The 16,657-nt window shown below is 44.4% G+C and overlaps 1 long non-coding RNA gene across 1 annotated transcript; it reads right to left on the bottom strand.

Moving 5' to 3' along the window:
• Positions 1-8,597: 8,597 nt before the first annotated feature.
• Positions 8,598-9,205, bottom strand: LOC130393991 (uncharacterized). The gene is made up of 4 exons (XR_008897193.1): positions 9,163-9,205; positions 9,018-9,071; positions 8,836-8,925; positions 8,598-8,735 (listed from the first exon to the last, which is right to left on the bottom strand). It is a non-coding gene; the product is annotated as an uncharacterized LOC130393991 (long non-coding RNA).
• Between the last annotated feature and the right edge of the window lie 7,452 nt (positions 9,206-16,657).

The following is a 16,657-nucleotide window of genomic DNA, read 5'->3' as shown; positions in this document are numbered from 1 at the left end:
GAACTTAAGAGAAGAAGTGAGAACAGAATAAGAAATAAATAAATGCTAAGGGCAGTGAACTCACACACAGGAACAATGTGACACCTCCCAGCCTTGGGAAAAATGTCATCAGAATTCAGCCAGAGCCCATTCAAGGCTACACTGTTCATATTCTCCTCTAAGTGCTTCTAGGCCGATGGACGAATGGAAGGAGCTGGACAGCACCCTGCTCTGTGAGGCGTTGTGATGTTGTTGATCTGTAGCTATGGTGACGATGGACTGGTGTCCTGTTGAGGGAAGCTACCCACACAGAACAACACTTCCTTCAATGTTCAGTGGAAAACAGCTTGTATACAATAACCTGTGATTGTATTCCACGAAATAGAGAAGCCAGAGAAGAAGTATACTTGGGGAAAGGTCATAGGTCAAAGGTCACCACTGCTTACAGCAGCTACACATCACAAGTATTTGTTACAACTGAGAGCAGCCGTTGCAAAAGGGACCGTTTTTCAAAAGCTATTAAAAACTGCTGAATTTTTCTAGACGTTTTTCTTTCCAAAATGATTCACAAATGAGAAAAAAATACCACATTGTTACCGGAACCTGTGAGGGTGTCTCTACTAAAAAGAGCAATTTAGTTTACACAGACAATGTGTCCGGAAATTGCGACATCGTTCTGTAGTGATTTCAAATGAACAATCTACAAAATTGAAATTGGTTGTTCAACTCTGTTCAATTAGCTGAGTATATATGGGAGCAGCTGCTTGCTGAAAGCGCGACAATACCCGGGACACTCACTGCCCTGCCCTTGATAGTGATGTGAATAAATAACCGACATATTCTTGTCCTCACACTACTTGGAACCCCCTTTCAGACGTCCAACCTTTTACATGAGCGCAAACCCCCCGTTTGAAAAAGAGCAGGGAATAGAGGTGACATTACGAGGCTTCGGTTTCAGAAGCCATCACCCAACTGTATTTTCCATTGGTTCTCTTCTTGCCTCAAGGGGTAGTTTTTCCAATTGAGGTTGGAATGCATTTGTAGTTTATTCTTGGTGACTGCCGAGTAGAGATTGACGTGGGGAAGATGAAGGACGAGTACAGAGAGCCTTGTTTATGTTTTTTTTAGTGGGGAGGAAACTGCCATGAATCAAAATTCACATTAATATTTCAATCCTGGTGAAATCTGGGTTAACGGTGCGTTCCACTTCCTTTGGCTTCATTTGTTCCTACCAATCATCGGGCGGGAATCTTTCAGCACGTCATTAACACACAAACTTGGCCAGCAGTAGTAAACGGTAAAATGGTGTCTGTAAAGTTTTTCTAATTGTCACCATGTAGACTGGCCACTGTGGAAAGGCACTCATTAAAATCCCTTTTTGGAAGCCACATTCACTCAACCCAAATGAGTTTTAGTCGGTATAATCTGTCACGGTTTCTGGTTTCTTAATAATAATAATAATACATTTAATTTAGAGGCGCCTTTCAAGACACCCAAGGTCACCTTACAGAGCATATAGTCATCATAAATCGTTTAAAAAACAAAACAATAAAATAAATAAGTATATATAATAAATAAAAAAATAAATAAAAAAATAAATAAAACAAAAACAAGACAAAACAAAACAAACAAACAATCAAAACAGTGATCAGTTAGACAGGTGAACAGGTGAGTTTTGAGTTGTGACTTGAAGGTTGTAATGGTGTCTGACTGTTTTATGTGTGGGGGGAGGGAGTTCCAGAGCCTGGGTGCTGAACAGCTGAATGACCGGGCACCCATTGTAGTGAGTCGTGATGTGGGGATACATAGTATCCAGCCGAGGTTGAGCGGAGGGAGCGGGAGGGAGTGTATTCTTGGAGGAGGTCGCAGAGGTAACTGGGGGCTAGGTTGTGGAGAGCTTTGTAGGTGAGGAGTAGGGTTTTGTATTGGATGCGGTAGTGTGCTGGGAGCCAGTGAAGTTGGATGAGGACAGGGGTGATGTGGTCAGATGATTTGGTGCGGGTGATGATCCGGGCGGCTGAGTTCTGAATGATCTGCAGTCTGTTGATGAGTTTGGTGGGGAGTCCGGTGAGGAGGGCGTTGCAGTAGTCTATGCGTGATGTGACAAATGAGTGAACTAGGATTTCAGTGCTGGATTGGGTCAGTGATGGGCGGAGTCTGGCGATGTTGCGGAGGTGGAAGAATGCAGTCCGGGTGATGTTGTGAATATGGGGTGCGAATGAGAGGGTGTTGTCCAGGATGACGCAGAGGCTCTTGACTTTGGAGGAGAAGGGTACTGGGAATCCATCGATGATTATGAGTGGAGCTGGGGTGTGTTGTGATTTAGTGAGGGTGGATTTGGATCCGATGAGCAGGGCCTCGGTCTTGTTTCCATTGAGTTTCAGGAAGTTCCTGGTCAACCAGCTCCGGATCTCTTCCAAGCACGTGATAAGGGGGGTGGGGGGGATGGCAGCGGTGGGTTTGGTGGAGATGTAGACCTGTGTGTCGTCAGCGTAGCAGTGAAAATGGACCCCATGGTGACGGAGGAGTGTGCCCAGCGGGGTAAGTGGTGAACAGGAGTGGACCCAAGACTGACCCCTGGGGGACACCCAGTGAGACACCTGAACACCCAGACTTGTGGTTGCTTAGTTGAACAAATTGTTGGCGGCCGGTGAGGTAGGATGTAAACCAGGAGAGTGCAGCACCAGTGATCCCAATGCCAGCCAGGCGGTCCAGGAGCAGAGGGTGGGAGATGGTGTCGAATGCTGCGCTGAGATCGAGGAGGACGAGGAGGATGAGAATGGTGAGTAATCCAGAGTCGGCTGCAAGGAGGAGGTCGTTGGTGATTTTGACTAGGGCTGTTTCAGTGCTGTGTTTTGGACGGAAGCCAGATTGGAACGGTTCGTGGAGATTGTTTGTGTCAAGGTGGGACTGTAGTTGTGCGGCAACCACCCTTTCAAGTGTTTTGGAGATGAAAGGGAGATTGGAGATGGGCCGGTAATGGTTAAGGTCAGTTGGGTCAGCACCAGGGTTTTTTCAGGATGGGAGTGATGGCAGCCAGCTTGAGAGTGGGGGGTACAGTACCAGTAGTGAGGGAGGAGTTAACTATGTTGGTGATCATGGGGGAGATGGACGGTCTTGCCACTTTAGGACCAGCTCAGTCACACGGCCCACTCTTATACAGATCAGTCGGATTTCTGTGTGGTGGTGGTGGGCTTGTAAAAATGACTAGATCTATGTTATGTATTGTCTTTTCTTGAGTACTTACTCAATCCCAAATGTTTCCAACCATTGCTAAACTCAGGGAAATCCATACTTTTGAAAGGAAACCATCCTGGGCAATTTTGTCGAGTCTTAATGGCGTAATTTCCCCTTAATCAGTAGCAGCCTCATCAGAAAGGTAAGGAGTATAATTTATTAGTACATCACCTCTCCACTGTTTCCTGGAGCCTGGAATGAAAGGCCTTTCCATTTCAGAAATATCATCACAAGTCCTACATGAAAGGGGATGTTATATAAAGGTTATGTGGTGTTGGTGGGTTTTACATGAACACGAGGCTATACACTAAAGTCCTTTAGCATTCCACAGAATGTGAATATATCACTTTGATGAGGAGTGAGGACTATATAATTATCAGACTGTAATAGCAGAAGTTGGATATGCCACTCTTATGCCTGATTGAATAGTGGTATGAACGTGGTCTACATTTTTATGAGATGGTAAATTATGGTTATTTCTCCTCATCTGAATGGAATGTATTTGACCTCTCAGGGGCCAACTCTACACTACGAGTGACTAGGCGTAAACTACAACCTCATTCCTCCGAACCCCAAAATCAACGGGTCAACTGAACGAGCTACACTTTTTAATGTTACTGTAATACATCCATTGCAAAGCATCATTTTTAACAAATATCATTTTCTATAGATAAAAATGTCTTGTACTGTGTATAAAAACATTGCTTCAGTATTTAATCCGTCATACTTTTACTATATTTGAATAGGCAATGCCTTATAGAGAACACAGTATGGAACCATATCATATATATTATAACAAGAATAAATTATAAAATGAGCAAAGAAATTACTTTCCATTCATTCTATAAAAATGAATATATTTCTAAAGAATATAATAGGATTGATGCTGATAACGGTAATTATAACTGTGCTGCCATGAACCAAGTGTGCTGGCCATTTGGGTCTGGGTATGGCTCAGGTATCCTGTTCACTATCCTGCTCACTCCTGCGATTGGCATTGATAAATCCAATGAGGACCTATCCGTTTTTCTGCAACACACAGTATTCATATGTCAACAGAAGCACTTAAATCTTGAGACACAGAGAGGATATGATCAGCTGACAATATTTATGTGGCTACATTGAAAGGGATGTCATGTGTTTTAGATTTGGGTTAGTACAAGTACTTTTACTTATTAATATTGAGTGCAGAAATTGAGTGCCGAAACAGAGAAAACTGTTACAGAAGGCCACATACCTTAATTAGTGATGTGACATTTGAATATCGATAAAGCCTACTACGACGTGCTACGATATAAAGTTATAGCAACGTTCAATACGCTGAAAACTTTATATTTTGTACAATTGTTTTGACCACGGATAACAGTGCTTGACTGACTAAGCCAATGATGTACTTCTCCATATAACTCATCTGCAGCTCATTTAAACTTGGCAGGTTCATGCTACTTTGACTGACATTAGTGAACCTGCATTGAAATGACATTACGTGAACAAACGTAATCCAACTGTCATGCATTGGTCCTCGATCGTGAGTCGCGTCAGATCGAGTTTCAACGGAAACAACGTCATCAAACTAAGGATTTTGTTGTGGCTTTGATTGAGAGAGTCCTCCCCCCAACCTTTAAGACTGCCTAAAGTAAATGGGTTTCGCAATGTCCATGCTACACGCCACCTAGGCGACTGCCACTCTCCATAGGCGTCTTTAGTTGGCCTCCTCCAGGTAAAGGACGCAGGGTGCTGATGTGAGCAAATCCGGTGTACTGTAAGAGTTGCAGTAGAAGAACATTATGGTGCTCCTCTCCTGCCTTGCAGGAGAGCTGTCCCCGAGTGTGCGTCGAGATGGCTGCTACGACAAAGTGTTTATTACAGTTTCAGGCCCATGCCTGAACCTGTGAGTCACATCTGATTGTATTCGTGTTGCATTGTGTGGGTTGTTTGATGGAAGACCACATTCTGTCTCTTCCATCAAATATAATCAACTGAATTAGATAATTGACTGAATTGATGTTCAATCATTTACGATTCATTCCTACCATTGCTGAGAACTCCCCCATCCTTTTTCTCTGATGATCATCTCTTAACTTCTGCTGGGGTTACTTTTGTTCTCCAGAGTAATTAGCCTAGCATAGCATGCCTTATTGATGTGTGTCGTTCTAAGCCAAGAGAAGGCACGCCGCAACCCTCAGACTTCCTCTGAGCATTCTTTGAAGCCATGCTTTCAACACGACTGCACCACAGAGAGATGTGACAGGGGCAACTCAATTGATACTCTCAAATTCTCACAAAAAAACAGACTTCATTTCCTTTTTGTTTTAAGTATGTGTGCGTGTGTGTGTGTGTGTGTGTGTCCTTGTGTGTTTTTGTATCCGTGAATGTGTGTGTATGGGTGTCCTTGTGTGTGTTTGTATCCCTGCGCGTGTGTACGTATGTTTGAGTGTGTTTCTGTATCCGTGTGTGTGTGTGTGTGTGTGTGTGTGTGTGTGTGTGTGTGTGTGTGTGTGTGTGTGTGTGTGTGTGTGTGTGTGTGTGTGTGTGGTGTGTGTGTGTGTGTGTGTGTGTGTGTGTGTGTGTGTGTGTGTACGTGTGTTTGAGGGTGTGAGAGACTAATGTGTATGTATGCGTGTTTTAGTGTGCGTGACTGTGCCTTTCCTCCAGATCATTTCTGGCCCCTCATGTCATTTTACATTTGATACATGTCTTTGAGAAACAGAGATTATAAAACATTCAATCACACACTTGATAGCTCTTAATAGATCCCCATTTTCATGTAAAAAACGCCCCAGTGGTTTCTTACATGTTAGAATGCTTAGACCTGCTTGGCATCTAGCACTGTCTTTTGTTTTGTTTTTAGAAGGCAGGTAAAGAGAATAGCTCAAAGCCATTTCCGATGCTGAGGGTAGATTTAGCCGTGAAGTATCCCATGTGGATTCCACAGATTCGATTCACAGCAGGAACTGGGCTGACCTACATTGGAGCCAGACAGCCCTCTTTTCCTGGCACAAGCCAACTTGGGAATCAGTCTTTATTTGATATATTTCACACCTGTCGCAAAGTCCCTGACACTATTAAATGCAACCGTACCTGGTTGGGAGAAGCTGAGCCCAATCTTAGAAAGACAGAAGGTTGAAGGGGTGTTAACTTTGGATGTGTTGAATAACCACTCAATGAAAAGGCATCAGACGTTCTCTGAATCGGATCACAACATTGCTGAACACATCATTAATCAGTTCTTCCTCTACGATTCCGTATGAATCACGACACTCAATCAGATTTTATTGGATGTATCGTACACACCGATGAGATAATGACATGTTTTCATAAACATATATTGCTATTATTGTGTCAGAAATACTGCATAAAGTCCAAGAGATAAGAACTGTGAGATAAGAAGGAACCTTTTAGTGCCTTGTCAATCAGACCAGCTGACAACCCGAGGGAGTAGCTGGTGGCACTCCTCTTCTCCACCTCCACCTCTTCCTCCTCCTCCTCTTCCTCCTCTACCTCCTCCACCACCTCCTCCTCCTCCTCCTCCTCCTCCTCCTCCTCCACCTCCACCTCCACCTCCTCCTCCTCCACCTCCTCCTCCTCCACCTCCTCTACCTCCTCCTCCTCCTCCTCCTCCTCCACCTCCTCCTCCTCCTCCTCCTCCTCCTCCTCCTCCTCCTCCTCCTCCTCCTCCTCCTCCTCCTCCTCCTCCTCCTCCACCTCCTCCTCCTCCTCCTCCTCCTCCACCTCCACCTCCTCCTCCTCCATCTCCACCTCCTCCTCCACCCCCACCTCTCCATCGCCTCCCCGGGGCCTGACACCCTGCGATAATTACGGCCCCAGACATGGGTGACAACGGGCACCTGTGATTGGTGGCACGGTGCACGCGCCTGCGTCTGCCTGCTGTGTATGCCGTTGCTTTCACTTGTCTGATCCTCGCCTCTATTTCATGGCGAGCATGCAGATAAAGGCGTGAAACACTGGCTGGTATTCTAGCTCAACCTTTGTCCCCTCCAGGGCTGGAAGATCGTTATCAGGGCCAGCGTAGCAGGGAAAGGTCAGCGCCGCCGCACCAGCAAACGAGGCTCCCCTGTTTCCCCCGAGCGCTCTCAATTAGTGGCTCAACAAACTTTTATTTTCCTGCCGCTGCTAATGGTCACAGCAGAGGGGCTTCATGTAGGGCCAGGTCCACGTCTACCCGAGTAGTTGTTCGTGACATGGAAGGGGGGTCATGACATACATGCATATCGTGGCTCGCTCGGTTTCTGCACGCCTTTCTTTGCTTCGCGCTTCGTCTGGAGCCTTTCGCCTTTATCGCCTTTATTTGAGTGTGCGTGACTGTGCCTTTCCTCCAGATCATTTCTGGCCCCTCCTGTCATTTTACATTTGATACATGTCTTTGAGAAACAGAGATTATAAAACATTTAATCACATGTATGTATGTGTGCAAACGCAAACTAAGGCCTTAGTTTGCATTTGCATCGTCTGTTCTGGCCCCCAGACTTCAACGGCTTCAAGCCATCTTCCAATTCATGTAGCCATCTTCCAATTCTTTGCGGTTAATGGCTACGTCTCTATCTTTCAGGTGACAGCCTGTAGCCTGAAGAAGTTGGAAATAGTGGTATACAAGTTGTTTCTAATTTCAGGTTGAAAAGGTTAAGCTGGAAATTATTGTCTGTCACAGCAAAGGGCTAAACAATTGAAATACTGAAATCTGAAAGGATGCTGAGCATCGTTTCCTGTGAATGATTCGTTATCCACAAGTTCTATAATAAGCATTGTGGTGGGAATTTTGGCACATATAATCATTTCTCTATAAACTGAGAACAATAAAGAGTCATCCAAACTTTGAACAATTAGACAAATTTAATTGAGTAATGAAACATGAAACATACAACAATCATACAAAAAACATGCAAACATACATACAATAATCTGAGGCCTAAAATACAATCATCTGAGGCATCAGATGGGAGTTTGCCCTGCGTCTCTCTAAGAGCTCCGCAAGGGAAAGTCCAAAGCATTGGCAAAAGCAAGGACTTCTTATGCAGTGTTATCAGGATGCTGAGAACAGCATCCCCGATAAAACTATAGTACTATAACTATAGTTAACCAGATGGCAAACTATCGTTGAACCTCCTCGGGATGTCATAAAGGGGGGATCGTAGCCGTTCCCTATCAGTTGGAACCCAGTTGGAAGGATAACTTTCAGTGACATAATGTCCTGGTTCTGATCAGGGCCGCCACACCAAATTCTGGGCCCTGTATACAAGAGGTACGGATGGGCCCCCCCCCTCCCCCGAATACCCCCTACCAGCCCCCTGCGCAGAATTGTTTTCTTTTTTTTATTCCCATGGGCCCCCCTCTGCCTTGGCCCCCCCCCCACAACTGTCCACCTTACACCCGCAGTCCAACGGCCCTGGTTCTGATACATCATCACTGCCCAAAATAGGGCTGTACATCTTATTTCTCCATGATACATCTTTAGATCTCTTCGATGAAACGTGTTTTTTTCGGGGGCATGATTAGGGTATCTAAAAGGTGAAAAAAACACAGCATTAGACACCCCTTTATAGATAAAAAAAAGAACAGTTCTATCCATTTTATGAAGCATAATCCGTGTTGTTAGCTTACCCCTGCTAGCAGTCTCCCCCTCACCGACTTCGAAACTTGTCGCCCCATCAAAAGGTCGGTGAATATTCATCGAAACTGTATCAAACAAACCTGACACAGCGGGCCCCTATAGTTATTCACATTTTTTTACACATAAATACAATATTACGTAGCAAACATATTCAAAGACAATATTTACATACATGGACGGTAGTCATCCTGTTGCTTCTTATCCTCCACTCCGTAACTTCTGGGCCCTGAAAAATCAACTTTAGCAACAGATACAAGACTGTGACTCACATTTAAATGTCTGATGCTGTAATGCGAGCTGCGTTAGGATGTACTCACGGCAGACGAGCGGCATGTTGTCAGACAGGGCTCTTGTTTCTCCCGTCCAAACTAAAGTTTGCCGCCCGTTGTCGGTTGTTTTATCTCTACATTACACGCCCTCATGTGACGCAGTCATCACAGCCGTGTGATTGGTCCCCACACCTGATTACCCCCCCCCCCCCCCCCCACCCCCCAAGGTACATATCTCTCTCTAAAGCTAAATCGTTTGTCCACAAGTCCCAAATAGTTTTGTCCTTGGTCGTGGAAATATCAATCATAACTATAATATACAATCATATACAAATTATATTGACCTTGTTTATATAATTACTATTCACATTATAAGGAACTGTATACATTCTCCATGTATCTTAAGATACATCCCTTCCTCTCTCTAACTGAGAGAGGTTAAGAAAGTTCAAATTTACATTCCCACTGGAGCCACTAAGTCTGATACTAGGCCATGCCAATCGACTGACTTCTTTGTTATGGAGATTCCTTTAACCTTCTTGCAGCCATGCTTGCAGACTTGCAGACATGTCCACTTCTCCCATAGTGTATTGCAGTAAACTTGGCCTCTCCCGCCAATCCTAAACTCTCCACTATGGTCACTCCCACTTACCTGTGTATTCCCTACCCAAAAGGCAAACGTTTCCCTATAAGAATCTTGATCACCCATTGTCTCACGGAATGTATCCTTGGTAACTTTGCTGCCTGTAACTAATTTCCCATGATCATGCCCTAATATTAAATCAAATATGTCGCTGGCTGACGCGTCCTAAACAGAAATTTCTCAGAAACCATTGTTAAAAAACATAGCAGACCATAATACAAAAAGGGGAACCACACCTCACATGCTCACACTTAAAAGACCGCCGCCATCAATGTTCCGAACTGCACACCGAGTCGTACGCGGGAGTCTCTTGATCCATACGTCTCATGAATCTTAAAAAGGTATTTATTATTTTTGGAACGGTTTGCCTTCAATATCTTTGGGTGCCATCTTGGTTGTGCCTGTTTTTTCTGCCTCTTTACTTGCCAGTGTGCAAACAGACTCTCCCTCTTTGGTGATCAGCAAGCTTCTCTGGCCATCGTCCTGGTTCCTCTGGCAAATCCTGTGCTGCAGTTCTCTCCCTTTCTTCCCCTTCCTCTTCCGTCCTCTCCTCAGCCTTCTCCTCACCCTACATTCGCCTTCACTCTAGTCTCTTCGCCTCCATCATCCTCTGTCACAGCTTCTAGCTCACTATCTGCTACGAGGACAGACCCCTCTAGAAGCAAGACACATGAAGGATTGCTATTAGCCTCTTAACCTGCTCACAGGCTAACATACAATATAACAGGCTACTTGATAATAGCTTTGTTAAGCTCCTTTCAGGTGAAAGGGTTTCAAATTATTACTTTGAATGACTTTTAGTTGCCAAGATATGAACTCACATCCTCAGTAATCTCAGGAGAGGATGAGGCTCTGATCCAATCTCTGTGTCTGATTCTGAAACTAAGGGCCATGCGTTTCATGATGTCAAGCTTTGCTAGGTATTTAATTTATTTGCTAGGTATTTTATCTATTTGATATACATAGTCAAATTACATTGGAGGTACAATGTTGACTAATCAATGATATTGATTAATTCATGTTATACGATGCAATTATGCTCAAACCTATATTCCTTGCTGACTGCCTTCAAACTAAAAAAACGGCGGAAAATAGCCTGGAACATTCCTCAACTGTTGGGCTCACCTTACCTCTTTCTTCAAATTTTGTGTCCCCAGTCTCTCTTTCTTGGGGAAAAAACGTGACTATCGTGGCGCAAACTAGCGCTCCAGCATTAGCAGTCGCTCAACTCACGATTTGCTTGTTTAAAGGGACTTACAACACTAGTTACTTCGAAATAAAAGTTGAAAACAGGTAACTACTTTTCATCCCAGGCTTTTGGAGGGGCCTCGCCCCATTGGGGCCCTGGGTACCCATCCCCCTTTTATGGCGGCGAAATATAAATAACACCACCACAGAGATAACGACCATCTGGAAATAACCACAATCATAAATAACACCTATTGGAAATAACTCTCTTCCCGATGAAACCCCGAATAAAATGGACAACAAAAGAGACATCACAATATATGGGATATCTGTCTGTCTATTTGCCTCTCTCTCTGTCGGCTTTATCATTTATCTATCTGTCTGTCTGTCGGTCTGTCTGTCATTCTCTCTAAATATCTCTCTATTTGCCTCACTGTCTGTCGGCCTTATAATTTATCTATCTGTCTGTCTGTCGGTCTGTCTGTCCGTCAGTAAATTCATTTATCTATATATCTCTCAGTCTGTCCGGCCATCATTAATCTTTCACAGTCTTTTTCTTTTAGAAGAGAGCATCTTAAAGATCAAAGCCACTTATAAACGATGTTTGATCCTTCTCCATTCTCTGTTCACGTTGTTTTCACCTTTTTTAAAGTAGCAGCAGAATCTGTGTAAAGATTGAGGCTTACCATCAAGCATTGCCAGTTAGCTAGTGTCTTATCCAACATCTGTCTTTATTTTATTACACCATGGATTACCTGAAGACTGGCGCATCCAGGCTGCACGGAGAGCACTGGAAGGAGGTTATTTCATGGGGATGGAGCCCGAGCAGTCTCTGGAGCCTAGAGAGAGGCCCTCACGTTCAGCCACCACTTGCCTTTCAATTGATGCCAGGATATGCATATTCCAATCCTCCGGGAGAGCAAACTGAATTTCATCATTGGCTTTTGAAGATACCGGCTTGACTTTGTTATTGGACACGACCTCAGGAGATAACGCCACATTTGGATATGTGAGCCTTAAACATGCAGCCATATTTAAGGGGACTGGAAGTCATAACGGGAATGGAAAAGATGCTCTGTGGAGAAATAAATGTGAAAGGCAGATTTATCATGACCCCGGAAATTGGAGAATGTTGTGGATTATTTAACCAATAGTTGTTGCAATCTCGTTGGTTATTTATTTTCCCTTCTCTTAGAGTTTGCTTGTTTTAAGGTTGGGCCAAAGTATCAAACTTTTTAAGAGAACAAATACAACCTTTGTTCCCTCAACCGTCTTGCTAATATCTAATATTAACTCAGGTGTTTACCGACTCTACATCAGCAGCTTAGACACATGAAAATCAAACGTCCTACGATACTATTATGTACAGACAATCTTTGGCACGGCGTGGAAAAGCTTCTTTTAACATGTTATGTCCTACCACATCTACTGACAAGCGATTACCACTTTGTCACATAAAGGTAAACACTAGAGCCTAGCGCTTCCCTGTCCACACCTGGATGATGCTAACGAAGGATAATTAAGTATCCCTAGGGCAGTAAATATATCTCAGGCTCTTAGTAGGCTTTTGAGAAGGTCAAGTGCAGGGGTCTAATACACTTCGACTTCCTTTCCAAGTGGAGATGGTATGGATCAACCAGCCAACTGCGGCCAGGGATCGTGTGACATGTACATGTGAATGACATCCCAGAAAAAAACACACACACGCCCCTTCTGGGAATTGCTTGTGAGACAGATTGGCATGCAATAAATAAATGTACAAATGTGCACTACATATGTGCAATACATGATCTAACAATCCTAATGTTACTAATCAATAGTACTTTTCCAAATAGAGCCAACGTGGGCGAGCGAGATTGAGACATTTCCTTGACATCTGAATGGCCATTCATGCCACTTGGATTGATAGTTCTAAAAGTCGAAAGGCGTCGGCATTCAGCCATATTCAAAGGGTTTGGGTTTGGGTTGATGGGAGATGAAAAACATGTTCTGTGCAGAAAAACATGTCAAAAGAATATTAATAATGAGCCAGGAAATTGGAAAATGTGGTATAAAAGGGTCGTTGGTTATTTATTTTGACCTTACCTTTTCTGAGTGTTCTGTCATTTGTATTACTGGCCTACCAAGTAAACAAACATTATGAGGTGATGACATTTGTTCACTAAACCTACGATATCAAATCGTATTTTAGCTCAGGTTCCTGCTCACTCTACAACAGCAGTCTAGTTCTCTGAAGAGCAAGCGTCCTGTTGCAGGCACAGTTGTAGGACACTATGTACAATAATCAGTTTCTGTTTTGCCCGTGCACGATGGTCTTGCTGTGCCACTCGCTGCTGGGCGTGATAAGCCAAGTCTGTGGACATCGCTGACCTACGAGGAGGAAGTAATCTTCCACTAAATCGATAAGATAAGAGGGCTGTTGTTCTGTGCGACTGCGTGCTTGTCATCAGGTGGAGAAGACAGAAGGTAGGCAAGGCAAGGCAAGGCAACTTTATTTATATAGCACTTTTCATACACAAGGCAGACTCAAAGTGCTTCACATATAAACATTGTCATACAATAAATTAAAATAATAGATAAGTAAAAGAAAACATATGCAAAGAAATGAGTAAAATAGAAAGTGCAATGTATTTAAGATCAGATCCCGAATTCTAGTAAACCTTATCCTTTCTCTCTGGTATCAGATCATGTATCTTTCTGGTAAAAATAGAAAATTAAATTGAAAGATAAAAAGGCTTTTTAGTAAGTAAAATTGAAAGTGCAATGTATTTAAGATCAGATCAACAGTCTCTCTGGAACCCACGTCGGGACTCCAACCCGACCTAAAGGAACTTGGTCCTTTCTCTGGGACTCCAATCCAGATTCTAGGACTCAAACCCAGACAGAACTTGGAACTCTAACCACGAACCAAAGGAACCCACGTCGGGAATCCAACCCGACCTAAAGGAACTTGGTCCTTTCTCTGGGACTATGTGGTGGGTATGGTGGTTTGAACGATCTCCGCCTCCGGGCAGTAAGGTTCGGGGGGAATGGTCCACGAATCCCTCACTAGTTGCCCCCCACTGTGCCTCTGTGCCAAAATATTGACCAGTGACCATCTGTTTCCAGTCAGACATACTGGGTCACACACAACCGGGAATATCAAAATGAGATGAGACCCCAATCTCACACTGCGTATCTCACTACAAGTTCTACACTCAGATGAAGAAGTGTCGAGGTCTTGGTGTCATGCTAACATTGAATGCTTTTTTGAACCTCTTTAACCTTCTTTTTATCTTGTGCTTTATTGTATCTGGCTGCTTTCTGTTGAACTTCTTTTTACCTTGTGGTTTGAATCTGTTTTTTTTTTTACCACAAAAGCCCTGCTAGGGACGGGTGTTGCAAATTAGCCTCCGCTATAAACACATTGATACTTGCGGATAGCTGCTCTCAGTTTGTCTATTTACATCTGTCCCTGTCAAATAGACCATAAATAATAAAGAAAGTAATAAATAATAATATTTTGAAGAACAAAGCCTTTAGTTGAAAGGGGAACAAGGTAGGAGGCCTGTGGTTTTTCTGATGTTATGATTAGGGTTAGGGTTAGGGGGAGAGGATTGGGGGTTAGGGTTAGGGTTAGGGGGTTAGGGGTTTAGGGTTAGGGGGAGAGGATTGGGGGTTACCCTGCGTTCACACCAAAAGATGCAAAAGTTGACGCGTCGTGATCCCATTCAAAGTGAATGTAGAGACGCGTTGCTGCTTTACTGCCGATGCATTTGCTGCCGAGAAAACGAGCAGCAAAACTTGATTTGACGCGCGTCAAAATCTGATTTGCGGCGCGGCATGCCCGTGCCCGCTGACGGGCACGGGCGAAGGGCGCGTTCACGTATTTTGCGGCGCGTCAAATGCTGCTCGAGTTGAAATATTTCAACTTTTGACGCGCGTCAAAAGTTTGACGCGCCGCAAAACATGATTTGACGCGCCGCAAAACTCAGGCGTCAACGCGTTCGGGCAGCAAATGCATCTTTTGGTGTGAACGCAGGGTTAGGGTTAGGGGGTTAGGGTAAGGGGAGTAGGGTTAGGGGGTTAGGGTTAGGGTTGGGGTTAGGGTTAGGGGGAGAGGCAGGAGACGATGTTGTTGACGATCCACATCCAAATGAAAAAAGCACTTTGTGAATGAGATCACTAGTCTGAACCCATAAACCAAGTGTAACACATCAACCGTCGATTTATAATAATGATAATGATAATAATTACGATTATGATAATGATATCAACAATAATACAACGCAAAACAGATTCTTAGTGAAAAGACGCCCTCATGTCAAATCTCATGCGATTTAAAAGACAATACTTTATACCGGCAGCGTTGGGTGCACCGAGGAATCGTCGCGATCAAAGCTGAGCTGACTGCGAGTTCAACCCCTCTTACAGGCCTGAAGTCTCCCTGCGCACGGAGGCAAGTTGTGATCCAGACATAAGAGCGGCCCCGTGGTGCCTGTCGACGGGCTTGGTGCAGAGGCTGATTTTTGTACAATGGCTCAGCGCTGATGAAACAAGACTTGCGCTGTTTCATAGCCTCAGAGAGCGCGGGGGTCCTTATACCCAAATGAGATGCAGCAGCAGAAGCTTTGGCAATGAGCATTGTTATTACAGGAGCATGGTGCGAGCGCTGGCTAGCCCATTGCAATCAGGAATTTAGGGGCAGCAGAACACAGAGACCTTGATTAATGCGCGGTTTCACGTGAGGGGGCGCATGCCCTCAACCACATGGCTTTATCTATTCTTGATTACTTGATTCCTTCATTTATTTATTTATTTATTTCAATATTCAAAGGCTACACACATTTGGAACTCACCACTAAGTGAGTATTTACAGCTTTGATGAATGGTATTCGTCAGCGGAGATGCTCTGATAAAGATACCAAGTTCAGCTGTTAACCGTGGGGATCAAAGCAAAGCTAGAGATGACACTTTTCACAAACTGAACGTTCCCCAGCTGTATCAGTGACGTGGAGTGTGTGGGGGGGGGGGGGGGGGGGGAGACACAGCGATACATGCTTCAAGCTTCTTTAGAATCATAAGGCTTTAATTACGAGCAGAACCCAGGCTTCTCTGCGTTTGGCCCACGTTGAAGCATGCTTTGGGTGTTATGTCGGAGGATCCTTTCAGACTATGGGCCCTATTGTAACAGTCTGAAACGCAAGTGAGAAGCGCCAAGCGCAAGTAGCTTTGTGGGCGGTTCTACGGCAATGTCGCTAGTTTACCGGCGCGAAAAATGACTCTTGCGCCCGGCGCATATCTAAAAAGGGTTGGTTTGAAGTAGCCTAATTACCCGTAGGTGTGGTTTGGGCGTAACGTGCAACAAACCAATGAGAGTGCCAGATCTTAAGAGCCATGAGCACATTTGAATCTGCAACAGGGAACGTTTGCGCCAGAACACGCCTCCTCCTTGCGCCCCTTGCAATGGGGCGCAAGATTATTCCCTAATTTACAGACGCGTGGCGCGGGAGGGAAATGCACGCTCTGCGCCCGTTGCAAACTAGAAAGCACATGCGCCAGTGATTAAGTCATTTGCGCCGGATGCAAGATAGGGCCCTATATTTTCTAACTCATGGTTGGATAGAGAATAACTCAGCCCACTAAAGAAGAGCATGTTCTTCCAGGTGCAGACGGCTTTGATATTTCTATTCACCTTAGAGACCTGATAGAACCGATAGTCCTAGAGTGCCA

Source organism: Gadus chalcogrammus, chromosome 12 (assembly GCF_026213295.1).
Source record: "Gadus chalcogrammus isolate NIFS_2021 chromosome 12, NIFS_Gcha_1.0, whole genome shotgun sequence".
Taxonomy (NCBI): Eukaryota; Metazoa; Chordata; class Actinopteri; order Gadiformes; family Gadidae; genus Gadus; species Gadus chalcogrammus.
This window is presented reverse-complemented; position numbering and strand designations above follow the sequence as displayed.